Source organism: Pinus tabuliformis, chromosome 5_2 (assembly GCF_031772625.1).
Source record: "Pinus tabuliformis cultivar Carrire ecotype Pingquan chromosome 5_2, CPIR1, whole genome shotgun sequence".
NCBI classification, from domain to species: Eukaryota; Viridiplantae; Streptophyta; class Pinopsida; order Pinales; family Pinaceae; genus Pinus; species Pinus tabuliformis.
Genome location: NC_142306.1, coordinates 946061933 through 946075248, shown reverse-complemented (window position 1 = coordinate 946075248; position 13316 = coordinate 946061933).

Here is a 13316-nt window from a genome sequence, read left to right as displayed (position 1 = left end):
GTTACAAAGCGTTGTTATGTAAATTGGATTTATTTTAATGTTGATCTTGCTTAGCAGTTTGCCTTTAAGGATCACCACGAGATGTATATAACAAATTCCTGAATGCAGTTTAAGATGAGAAGCAAATTTTTCAATCTTTCAACTTTGAAAACCTTAACTACTGAGGGAAAAGAAAGGCAAATCTTTTCACACAGATCATAGAGCACACACTAAAATGCAAATTTTTCCGAAATCGTCAAGCAAACAGTCAAATGCAAAATGCACAATGCATGTATTTTCTTTTCCCTTTCTTAATGTGGATGGATTACAAAAAGAAAGTCGTTATATAACTTTGATTTCGATTTAAAGCGAAAGTAAACAAGCTTGTCCAAAATCAAAAGACACCTTAAGATTTACTTGCTTAATCACTGGAAATGCATGAAATCAAACCATAATGACGAAAGTAAAATGACTAATCAGCTATGGGCAGCAAACAAGCTAACTCTTTAGATCAGCAAAATGCCTAACACAGGTTCAGATCTAAGAGGCCAAAAGCAAGACTAGTTTACTCTTCGTTATGGGAAATTGTAAATGATTAAGAAATACAAAGAACAAGTACAATTTCGTTATATAACAGAGGCAGAATGATGGCAAGTAATATTGGTTTCAGAACAGGCACAAGACTGACACTTAGCAGCAAAATCTAAGTGAAAACAGGCAAGAGAAAGGGAGGAAACCCCAAATGCACTAGGCAAATTTGGGCCAACGCAGGTGCTGCACAGCCAATCTGGCTCTCAGCGCAGGTAGCCCCTTCGGGACCTGCGTTGCAAAGCAGGTAGCCTGTGTACTACCTGCTTTGGAAAACGAGAATTGCGTTTTCACAGTTTCCGGGTCATAATTTTCTCAAAAATGCACGGTTTTTGCTCAAATCAGAAACAATCAGTCAAGCACACTCAAAGGGATGATTAGGAAGGTAAAAAGCTATCACTAAGAGCTTACAAGGATCTTTGTAGATCAGCTCTTCAAATCATGAACTTGCTCAGAAATGAGCTAGAGTAGTTGCCCTCTACTTCGCTTTTGATATAGTCAAAATCTTTTCGATTTGGTACTCTTTTGTTCAGGAAATGAATAGCAAAATACTACAAACACAATCAAACGGATACGGTCCCCAGCGGAGTCGCCAGTTTGTTGTAGGGAAAAGTATCCGACTCGGATGACCCTATCCCACTCTAAGGGTGATAGTTCCTTAGCAACAACTGTAAAACAAACTACTTAAAGTTTACTTCTTTATGAAAGCAAAAGAGAATGGAGAAATACACTAACCGTTGCCTTGCGCTTAATGTCGAATCCAAACTCTTCTCTTTGGCCGCTTGCTCCTAGCTCCTTGTTCTTTTGCTTGCCCAGCTACAATGAGATCCTGCAAAATAACAAAGAAGGAAACTACAAGAGGCATGCAATCATAACTGGTTCATGGATTAGTGTAAACCAAACATGCAATCATCACAATATATTATTGAAACAAGAGCACATAGAAGAACCTCAATAGCTTTTATTAATGAAAAAATAAAGGTTCTGAGAGTATTACAACCATTGAAGGCTCCAACCCAGCAACACCTCCCAGCAGGAAGAATTGCTCCTCTTCACCTCTCTCAAACAATCACCCAATAACTCAATAGTGAAACCAACAACATATCATTACTTTGCACAAAATTCCAGCCTCAGAGCTCATAGGAGAGAGCTCAATATATAGATGAATTGAGAAAGGATGAGTCAGCTTGCAACTGATGTGTAGCTGCCTTGTGTCCTCTCTCTCTTCAGTTAATCTTTAGTTGATCTTCAGTTCTTGAGTCCACTTGGAGAACTTTGCTTCCACTTGGAGAAACAGAGCCTTTGACTCATCACAAGGCGAAATACCTGATCCAAGTGTCATTTTTGGAAGATTCCAAAGCAATGACTCATTGTGCCACTTGTCCCATCTCGCTCAGCGCAGGTGGCCTTTGTCCCACTTTCTTTGCAACGCAGGTACACCATGGAGCAACTGAGTTTCAGCGCAGAAACCTAGTGGAGCACCTGCTTTGATTTCAGGATTGCTTGTTTTTGAGTGTTTTCAGGTGGAGAACTGATCTGAGAGCTGTTGGATTATTGACAATTCATGCTTGTTGCTGTAAGGCACAAAATTGTCTATAACACTGAGCTAAGTACAAAAAATGTTTCTCTTCTTCCGAAGTAGCTGGGAGTAATTCTATGGCTAATTGTAATGACGGAATTTCGCATTCAATAGGTAACACTGCTTCCAAACAGTAGACCAATTGAAAAGGATTGAAACCTGTCGATGTTTTCAATGAGGTCCGATATGCCCAAGGTGTTGAAAATAGCATGGTATGCCGATTCGACTTATGAATACCAATGATTCGTTTGATCATAGTGACTAAAACTTTATTGATAGCTTCAACCAGACCATTAGCCTGCGGGTAATACAGAGTAGAACTATCGTGGCGCAAGCCAAGTTGATCTGTCAGTTCAGTCATCATGATATTTCGAAAGTGACTTCCATGATCAGTAATAATAGCTTGAGGAACACTGAATCTAGCAATTATATGATTGAATACGAAAGTTGCAGCAGTCTTGTCGTCTACCGAAAATGTAGGCATCGCCTCGGCCCACTTAGTAGAATAATCTACTGCTAGGATAATATACGCATGCCCCTGGCCAAATGAGGGTTACATGTAATAAAGTCAATGCCCCACTTTGCGAAAGGACTGACAGCAATTATAGAGTGAAGATCAGTTTTGGTTGAACAGGAATCAGAAAACGATTATACAGCCTGATATGCAATTTCAAAGGGACTCAAAGGCATCACACCATCGAATGAATCCACCTCAAAATCGGAAGGTATGATCCAAGGATCATCAAAAGTAACAGTATTTGATGAAATCATATGAATATTTGCAATAGAAGGCGATACATTAGGGGGAGGGAAGGAAAAATTTCCCAGTAAACCAGAATCTTTAATCAAACCTACGCCAACATCCTTGTAAGGGATATCGTTTTACCTATGTGTTGAATACTATATGTCAAGGCTGGGTCTGATGAAAAATAAGTTAGCTAGTTTATCATAACGATCTTTCTGTTATGAGGAAACTTGATAAGTCAAAAAACCAATGAAAAAATAGCAGTCATAGTATAAGACCAACTGCAACCCAGGAGAAGGTTGTAATCTAGACGGGCATCAACCACTTCCACATCTAGATTTACGGTTTTTCCTTCGACACTTATAGGTAAATCCTACAAAATACCAAAAGGATGGAACCCTCGGCCATCAAAAGCCTTTATAATTGTCAGAGACTGATTGAGTGTGGGAGAACGAAGCAATTTCCAACATTGGATCGACATAATACATGTAGAAGCCCCTTCATCAATCACAGTCCAAAAGCAAGGTCTGTTTTTTACTAAAACTGGAATCTGGAAAGCCATTTGATGAGGGAGGTGGGGTGTACTATTCTCTAGATCGAAGATTATTAGGTTAGAATCCTGAATATTGAAAACTCCTATAGCAGATAATAGTAATTTACGTTGTGTTGGGCACGATTGCAGCAGTTCCAAAGCTGACATTGCTGAAGGGGAAATAGCTAAGTCTTCAACAATGTTGTAATTCTGAGCAGCTCTCGCATGTGGATTGAAAGCTGATTTCTGAAGTACACCTTTAGCAGGTGGTTTGATTACTAAGTTAGGGTTGGGTTTCTCGATCTGTAGTTGACTAGAACCAGGAGCAGGTGTAGTTTATGTGTTTGAATTAGAAGGTCATGCTTCTTTACCACCAACATGATTTTTACTACCATAATCTTGCGATCGTGTCACAATCCTAACATGAGACATCATCATAATGGGTTCTTCTAAGGCATTCGAGGAAGAACCAATCATCTTACTATCTTGAGTAGGAAAAGGATCCTTCAAGACAGTAGGCATTTGAGAACCTTTAACGAATTTTGAAACCTCTATTTGATGTGGGCAGTCTTCGGTAAAATGATCCTCATCGCAAATGAAACAAGGATAGCGAGGTTTACATTTTCGTCAGTAGATTCATTTTTATCTATTTTATATTTTGAATTTTGTTTGTTTTTCTTCTTCCCCTTCTTTTTACTACCGGATTTTGATTTGGTCATAGATGATTCTATGACATGGATGTCGGCAGAAATTTCAGCGAAAGAATCTCCTGTTAGGGAATCAGGTAAAGTTATTATAGGAGAAGAATTCTTTGAAGATTTCTTCTTGTTTTTAGTACTAACTGAACCAATCATACCATCAATGGCATGAGACCCTGAAGGAGCTGCAATTATTTGACCATGTTTTGGAAGATCAGGGATTTTTTCATGTAAAGTACCTGACTGCGTATAGACAAGGTCAAGGTACTGAGCCTGAGCAATGACTTGCTCTTTAGTAACAACTTCTCCCTTAGCTACATCTTTAGTGATTTTGGGTAATAATGATTTAATGAACCATTCCACTAAAATTTGACCCGGAATGAAAACTTTCACTAAATTCCTTCTATGTCGCCATTCATAAATATGATCAGAAATATATGTGGGTGTGGATTGTTTCAGTGAAGTTAACAATTCCGTGCCATTGTCGTATCTGATAGGAAATTGAAAATGAGTTAAGAAAGCAGTGGCTAACTGATTGAAATTATAAAAAGAGGCTCGTGGTAACTCAATGTACCATTTGGCGGCAAGACCAATAAGAGTTCGTTGAAAAATACGCAATCGAATTGAATCATCAATGATTGAATTATATGCACACCAGAGGTGATAAGTCATAACATGATTTGATGGATCCTCTCCTGAATTACCCTCAAATTTCAGGATATCACTAGGCAATTTACTAGGCATTGGTGGCCAATACAGAAGATAGTAAATTAGATCGTTCGTAAGGTGCGACAAATCAGGTAAATCCAAAGTTGCAATAAATGGTAACTGACGGTTAGGGTCATGAAAACCTTGAGTAATGAGACCAGTTCCAAGAGGAGGATATCCAGGATAACCTGGAATCAGATTTGCATTAGGAATGTTATAACCTCACGGAAAACCAGGATTAACCAAACCAAACTGGGTTGTTGAGGTTGTTTATAAGTATAACCAGGAATACAGTTGATACTAATAAACTGGGTTTTGTATAGTAGGACCGAATTGATGTTGTCCCTGGTATGGTTGATATGTAAATTGTGGTTGACTTGTGGCAATTGTAGCAATCGTACTAGCTTGTCCTCTAGGCATCTGGACCGAAGTCTAAATCGTAGGTCCTGACTGTGGCATAGAGACTTGAGGAATTTGCACTGATGCAGGGATAGTAGAAATCGGAGCTACATATACTCTAGAAACAAGTGTTGTAGATTGAATAGAAGCTGCAGTAGTTGCAATAGTTTGAGGTTGAGTACAAGGTGAGCTAGGCCCAGGCTACTGAACTGTACCAAATGCAAGGATTTGAATAGTAGGTTGGACAGGTTGCTAGGTTGGACCAGAAACCAAAGGCTGTCTAGGTTGATTAATTAAATGCACATTAGGTTGCAAAGTTTGTTGAGTTTGAGACGGATCCACACCATGTTCATTCTGAAGTATGGACCCATAAAAGGTTATGCATATGGAGGACCATAACCTAGTTGAACGTAGGGCTGATAATTAAGTAGTACATTTCCAGCTCCTTGAAAAAATGATTGACCAGAAGGCGGTTGGAAACCTTGAGTTGGGTACTGACCTTGAGGTTGATAACACTAAGGCACGTACTAAAACTTGGGTTGACCTTGAGGTATGTATGAGTCTAGGGTTGACCTTGGGTTATGTACTGTCCTGAAGGTTGAAAACCTTGAGGTAGTCCCCCAGGCGATAACTGACTACCCTGAGGTTTCCCCCCAGGCGGTAACTGACTACCTTGGGGTTGCCCCTCAGGCAATAACTCACTACCTTGGGGTTTCCCCCTAGGCGATAACTAACTACCTTGAGGTTGAGGATTTGGAGTACTACTAGACATCATAAGGATTTGCTCTGCGTTCAACATTTGAGTTCCATTACTACTAGATGATAATACTTATTCAATCAGTGGAGGAGTTGCTCCTGATAAAGTACCAGAGAGTGACTGGTACCCCGAAGGAATAGAAGGACCGCGGATAAAGATGTTTCTAGTGTTTAGGAAAACATATATGATTGTCTTGACATGATCGATGAAGGATAATAACCTCTTGGTGTAGGATGAAAAGGAATTCGAGGTTGTGAAAAACTAAGACGTTGGTTTTCTAAAATATTTGTCAAAGATAAATACCAAGTGTCACTCCTAAAAGGACTGTAGAATATTGATTCATGCTTCCTAAGATTTAAATCTATTGGTTTTTGGGAAGATTTTTGTATTCATCTGGACTAACAAGTTATTCAATAGAAATGAGGCCAAAAGGAAGATTTTGAGTAATGATATTTCTTACCCTAGGTGAACCAAGACCACTAGAAGTTAGAGAAGCAAATCTTGAAGTTGGAGTAACAGCAGGTTCAGTGTCAGGCTCAGAAATTTCAGGTTCTTCAGCTAATTCACTGGAAGGAGAAATACTACTAGTAACTTTGGAAAATGAAATTGGCTCTTGAATATACTTTGTTGTTTGTATTTGATAATCAGGATGAACAATTAAAGATGACTCTCCGGCTTCTGGTGATCCAAATCTACTGTCACTAGGTGATACAAGAGCTCATATCCCTTCAAGCTAGCTTGGTGTATACTTAAGAGGTTTCCCCTGAAGTCTACGAGATTGTCTCTGTAATTCCGCCACAATTAAATATTAATTAATTGCACGCAAACAAAGAAAATTTCAATAAAAACACCTAAAGTCTCTAAAGAAACAAGCAGTTGAATCACACACCTAAAAATCTAAGAGTTCAAACCACACACAAACAGTAACTTCTCGGACTAAAAACACTAGTTGGTGATGAAATCCAACTTAGTAGAAGTTTAATACAGAAAGGGCGGTTGGAATAGTTACCCCGACAACCTGCTTAATGAAACAAACTGGGACAAGTTTCTTCACAAAACCTTCTCGAGTGAAGAGAACCCCCCTGAGAGTCCAAGTGAGTCTAGTCAACATCTACTCTAGGTACAGTGAGACCTTTCCTTCACCGTCACCTTAGGAAATAATCTTAATTTTATGGACACTAAGGTTACCAACAGCAAAAAATACAACTGGGGGAACAGTCTACGATCTGATCTATGCGCAAGGGTAGAGTAACAAAGCTCAATCCCCTTGAAGACTCCTCGACATGGTCAATCTGAGGTTTACCAACTAGTGACCCCAGGCTCCTCGACGATGGTTAATCCGAGGTTTACCGTTTATAATACGCGCAAATCTTCTATCTTTCCCAATGAAACAGAATTGATTGTCTCAAAGGTTCAGACACGATCTCGTGATTGACTCCTTTAAGAGAAGCTTCCTAGAATGTATCAATTACAATTGGATTTATTTCCTACTGCAATATGTAGCTACTTGTTTCTTATAACTATCTTGGAGAGTTAATTACTCCCTACTCCAAGATACTAGCCTAAGCTATATTGGTGATAAGAGCCCTAAAAATAGAAAAGATTACAAGATCAATTTTAATTAAGCGTTGCTTTTATGGGTTGTTCTTTAGGTAGATAGGTATGGAAATAAAACTTTGATGGTGTGAAGACTCGACTCCAAAAACACTAAAAAAAATTCACCTAAAATGATAAGCAATTCGTTTTTATTTCAATGAAATTCTAGCTAAAAGAAAGAGTTCGAGAATGCAATTCTTTAAGAAACAATTATTTCTTTCAACATGGAAATGGAAAGAAAATATTTTTGTCTTTTTCAATAAGAACTCATAACGAGACTAATAATTAATGCTCACAATAAATCCCTTTCCCTTTTCAAAACTTGAAACTACAAAAAACAATGTTCCTTTCAAAAGAGATCTACAAGTTTTAGAAAAACACTCAAAACTACAAAAACTAATTTTGAGATCTAAAAACTTTAAAAATATAATTAAATAAAAGCTTCAATTCTTTTTTAGGATGTTTTTCTTAGCTGTTCAATAAACTAAGGATTCATTTGCTTAGAATAACAAACCAATCAAAAAACATCCAGATCTGTTTTCTTTTGTAAAAATGAAATTCAAAACTTATAACAAAGTTTGTTCAAAGATTTGCAAGGAGAAAACTAAATCTATTTCTCACAAAGGATAGATTTCACAACCAAGTCAAAATCATCAAGAAGACGAAAAGAGACCGAGGTGATCTAGGGTTTCTCAAGCTTCTGATATTTGAGTCACTGCAAAGACAAAGTCAAAACCACTCCAAGGATGCAAAACTTCTAGAAAATCATCTAAAACAAAAATAATATCGGAACTCACTCACAAGAGATTTTTAACAGGAAAAATACAAATCTGGGTAGACATTAACAATCCTAAATCAAACCTAAACCTAACTGGAAGAAGATATCTTAGGTTTTTCAAAAAAAATTAACAGGGTCTGCAGGCTCCAGAAGTAACAGGTGTGGTTCCGCTCTGTTTACTAAAAGAAAAGTGCAAAGATGCCCGCACTGTCTGTAAAGAGAAAGTGCGATCTCCCGAAAACTTCAAAAAAAACAAAAAATACTTCCAGATTTTAAAAGCTACCCAATCCAGTATACATCAATCAAAAACCAGAAAACAAAACAATTTTCTCAAGTCAAAACAAGGGAAAACCAAAAATCAAATACCCTTCCGCAACAGAGTCGCCAATTTGTTGGCCGGATAAATTGATCTTGCGGACAAGGCTGATCTCCCTAGTATCAGAAGATATTCTAGCAACAAATGTACAAACAAACCTATATTTCTCTAGACATATGCGATTTATAAGTAAATACTACAAAGGTGTTAAGATCCTACCTTAGATCCAATGCTTTTTCGTAGTAGTCATCCTTCAATCGTTTGAAAGAGTTACCCTCCAATCGTTCAAAAGAGTTACCTTTAAAGACCTTCAATCACAAACGAAAAAACATTAAATAGCACTTGCATAGAAAATATCATAAATCATGTCTATTATGGTGATCAAGGAATCCATAAAATAAACCATGAATTAACAACTTATTGAGAAAAACAAATTTATTTGTATTAACTTTGAAGTAGAAGAACCTTACAACCTTTTTAGCCTTGATGTTGAACAAGGTCTTCCTGGGGTCCGAAATAGGAATTTACTTTACTTTGACAAGCCTTGCACTCTTCCCAATGAGATCTTAGAGGCATGTAATCTCTCCTCATAAAAACTCAACTAAATAAGACTAAGTTCCAGCAGCATTTCACCTCAAAAAATACCAAGCTTCTAACCTCCCAAGTAACCAACCCAATGCTTCATTTTATAGTGTAGAGGAGGAGGTTACTAGTCCATCTATGAAGGGATAGAATCCTCCTTCAAAGGGATAAGCTCTTCACATCAAGGGGTTAGCTCGTTAAGGTATGGGATACATGAACCTTAAAAGAGCAAACTTTCCACCTCAAGATTCCTTCCAGAAGCTCCTAGAAATGACTAAAAGTGAGTTTTTCAAATATACCCGCACCTTTTTAACTTTTACAGTGGTATGCACCTTTAACACAGAGACAGTGCAGTCAGGTGCACAGGAGACATGACCATTAGGTGCAGGATCGCAAGTAAGACAAAGAGAAAGTGCATAACCAGAGTTTTAAAGACTTTTGAGGGATTTTCTCTTATTTTCAAGGCTTGATATGAGGAACTGATGCTTTAGACTTGCATAGGAGGAAATTATGAGTTGTAATGAACTCACACAGATAGCAGAATGTCAAAATGACAATTTTTAGTGCAACACGGACAACCCTAAAATCTTACGCTCCGCACCTACATTTCGCGGGGTCTTTAAATTGCATGGACCAAAACTCAGGCTTTGAGCCCCAAAACTCATTATGGGGTCTCTGCTGCCCAATAGGCCCCTAACACAATCATCGTGACTTGTCCCGAGTCACTCGATTGGTGCAACTATCTTCGCGCTAAGTCCATCCAAAAGGTCACGCGTAACTTAGGTATCCAAAGCACACTGTTCGGATGTCTGTTGTATCTGTTGCATCCGAATCTATGAATTCTCAGAAGCAGGGTCACCTTCCTGTCCAACTATAGAAAGTACCTGCATTTGTGCCAGTTTCCCTTCAATGGTAGCGGTAATGATGAACGCTTCATCGATCCATGGTTGGATGCGTTCCTTGAGCACTGCTTCGTCTTGGCGTGCAGCGTCTAATTGGTCCTTCAACACCCTCGCCTGATGTAGTCGAGCGATTCATTGAGTAAGGGAAACCATCTATATGGTACCCCAGACAATATCATACTCCCACTGTAACTCGCGCGTCTTGGCCTCTAGGTGTTGTAGATTTGGGTCCTCCTGCAGGTGTGTAAGCATGGTGAGTGCTTGCTCCAACAATCTGGTGCAATCTTGCATTGCCTGGCCAATCCATTCCAACCCCTATTCGATAGTACCGGTGCACTGCTCTCTGACTTTGAGGGGTGTGGATGGTTGTTCCTTCAACCATAGCTCAGTGATCTACAGGTTCAGCTCCAACTGAACCTTCGTTGCCTCCTCCTGGGCCTTGCGGAATCCAGTCACCATTTGTTGAATCTTTTCTGTTGCTGGGAGTTCCGTTGGCACAGCCAATTCTAGTACACTGCGAAAATCCTCCTCCATGGCCTATTCCAATCCCTGGGTCTGTACAACCAAGTCGTCGCACTGTAGACTAAGCTGTTCAAGATTTCCCTTTTGCTCAGTTAAGACCTTGAGGGCGCGGCCCTCCCTGGCATGGAGCTCAATGGTTACCCCATCTTGTAGCTAGTATAGGGTTTCCCAGGGAAGGGCAGCCAAATTCAACCCCCATCCCTTCATCTAACTTATCATGGCCCAGTTTCCCTCGGCCGTTGCTAAGACTGCGCCTTCTAGTAATCCAATTGTGTTCGTTGTGCAGGCGCGCGCCATCTGATCAGCTTCGGATGTACCCGTCGCGACATGTGGTGGTTGCACCTGTAATGCCTGCAACTATGCTTTGAGCACCCCCAACACAATTGTTTACTCTGCCATTAATTCTTCAAAGGCATCCTTTGTCTCTTATAACTTTGTCTTTTTTCGCGGAGCTGACTTCTCCTGGATGCACGGCCTCTTGAGTTGAGTCGAGGCAGTGTTCGTGCGTTCCTCTGTCTATTCTTCCCCCTTGATGCCCTGCTCCATGGACACTTCCTAGCCTTATTCAGGCTCTCTAATTAGTGCGGTTGTGGGCTCTACCATCTGTGCTGTTGCTACTGCCCTAGCCGCCTTCAGCTGCGTGGCCATCTCCTATTCCTAGCGCCTTTTTTCAACCAACCGTGTGATGCATAGCTTGGTGTCTTTCTTCCACTGTTGTTCGGTAATCTTCTCCATTGCTGCTAAGTCTGGGGCGCGCCATTCCAAAGACCATGACTCCATTACCACAAACATCGCATCATCTGTTGTGATGAACATGAGCTTTACCCATGTGTGTGCGGGATCCTTGCTTGCCCGAATATACAGGTTATGCATATCCACCTTGAATTATGCTACACTTTGTAAGTTTTTATGCACTATTGGGGACAAGCATGGCCTGTGGTCAATCCATTTTCGTATTCTCACCTCTATGAACACCCAAAACACCTTTATTTTTTGAATCCTCGTCGCGTCTTTCGTTTCCCAAAGCGAGGTGTACCTCGCAGCTTCAGGTAGGTCGCCCTCAATCGCGGAAAATTGGTTGTGCTCCGGAAACTCTCCTGCAACCAAGAGGATGGATAAGAGAAACCACGCATAGTTGAAGGTCTTACCCTACTCCTGGGCCTCTCTACAATTGGTTAAAAATTTGTCGCAGAGGAACTATGCCCAGTTGAACTGGACCCCTTCTGTGCTCTATTCTGCCAACACAATCACAGATGCAGGCACTTTGTCTGTGCAGAATTTTGTCCTCAATTTTCCTGCCAGCAGCTGGTTGGCTATGCACACCTCCTGGTCGTTGATACTTGTTATTGCGTGCCCTCTCTTCCTCTTCTCCAACTTATATTTGGCCTTCATAGCTTCTGCGAGGTCCAAGTCGCTGGTCTTCCCTGCTATGGCTGCGGGGTCGTTTCCTTGGAACCATAGGTGGGAAGGTTTGTGAATTAGGTTGGCCATGATGGGAATCAGCTCCTCCAACCAGAGATACCCATCATGTACCAAAAACAACAGCTTTTGTATGACAAAGATGGTGACGGGCATGCGGTGGTAGTGGGGTATCCACCGTAGATGGAGTAACCTAGCCCTCTCTACCCCACGTAGCCATTTATGTTTCAGTAGTTTCTAATTGTGGGAACTTCTCACCATCCGCAAGGTCCCAATCTTCGAACTTCATATTAGGTATCCATCCCAGCGGCGGTTTGTCAAACCTTATTTCATCTGGAAGGAGCGGGCTTTGGAGCACACTCTTCATGGCATCCAAGTCCTTGGGTATCTTAGCTTTCCCCTTCCATGGGGGGATTTAGGGGGGTAACTTTATTGCCAAAGGTCCTTGGGTGACATTCTCCGCCTCATCATCTTGTTCTTTGATTTGGGCAGTTAGAGCTTGCAGATCCTCCTCCTCCTCCTCCACTTCAAGGGTGACGGCTTTGCCCTTTTCTGCCATGGACAATTTACTAAACCATGGGTTCCATGGTGATACCCAGATGAGCCCCATTTTTTTTTGTCTTTTTGTGGTTGCGGTGTGTGTGGTGACTTTGGAACCTTTGGTGCAGTTGCTACCTCTCCAAGCTCCTCTTGGACCATATGGGGCTCTGAGGTAACTTCTACGAATCGCACTCTTGCTCTTGCAAGCGTCATCATGTCTACAGTATAGGGTGGTAAGAGTTCGCGACGCTCAGTGGTTTGTTCTTGCTTAATTCTCAAACAACCAAGTGTTTCCCTGTTGTTATAGTGAAAACTAGTGTCTATTCAGAGCTGCTAGTCCCACTAAGACGGGTAGCTATATTAGAAACAAACAAACTAAAGTCACTTGTGTTTTCCTTTATGAGATAGATGAGAAAGAATCATAGAGTACCAACCTCTGTCTTTTGCTTGGCTCCTTGCTTGTCTCCTTTCCCCTTTGACATAATTTCGCCACTTCTTCCTTACTTGTCCCGCTTCAAAGAACACCTGTAGAGTCAAAGCAGCATAATACCATCAAAGCATAGAGATCTATAACCATAAACAATATAGGATCAGATGTTTATTAACCATACAAATGCATATATCAATACAAGATTCAGAGATATACAAGAATATGGAGGAAAACTCAAATAGCTTT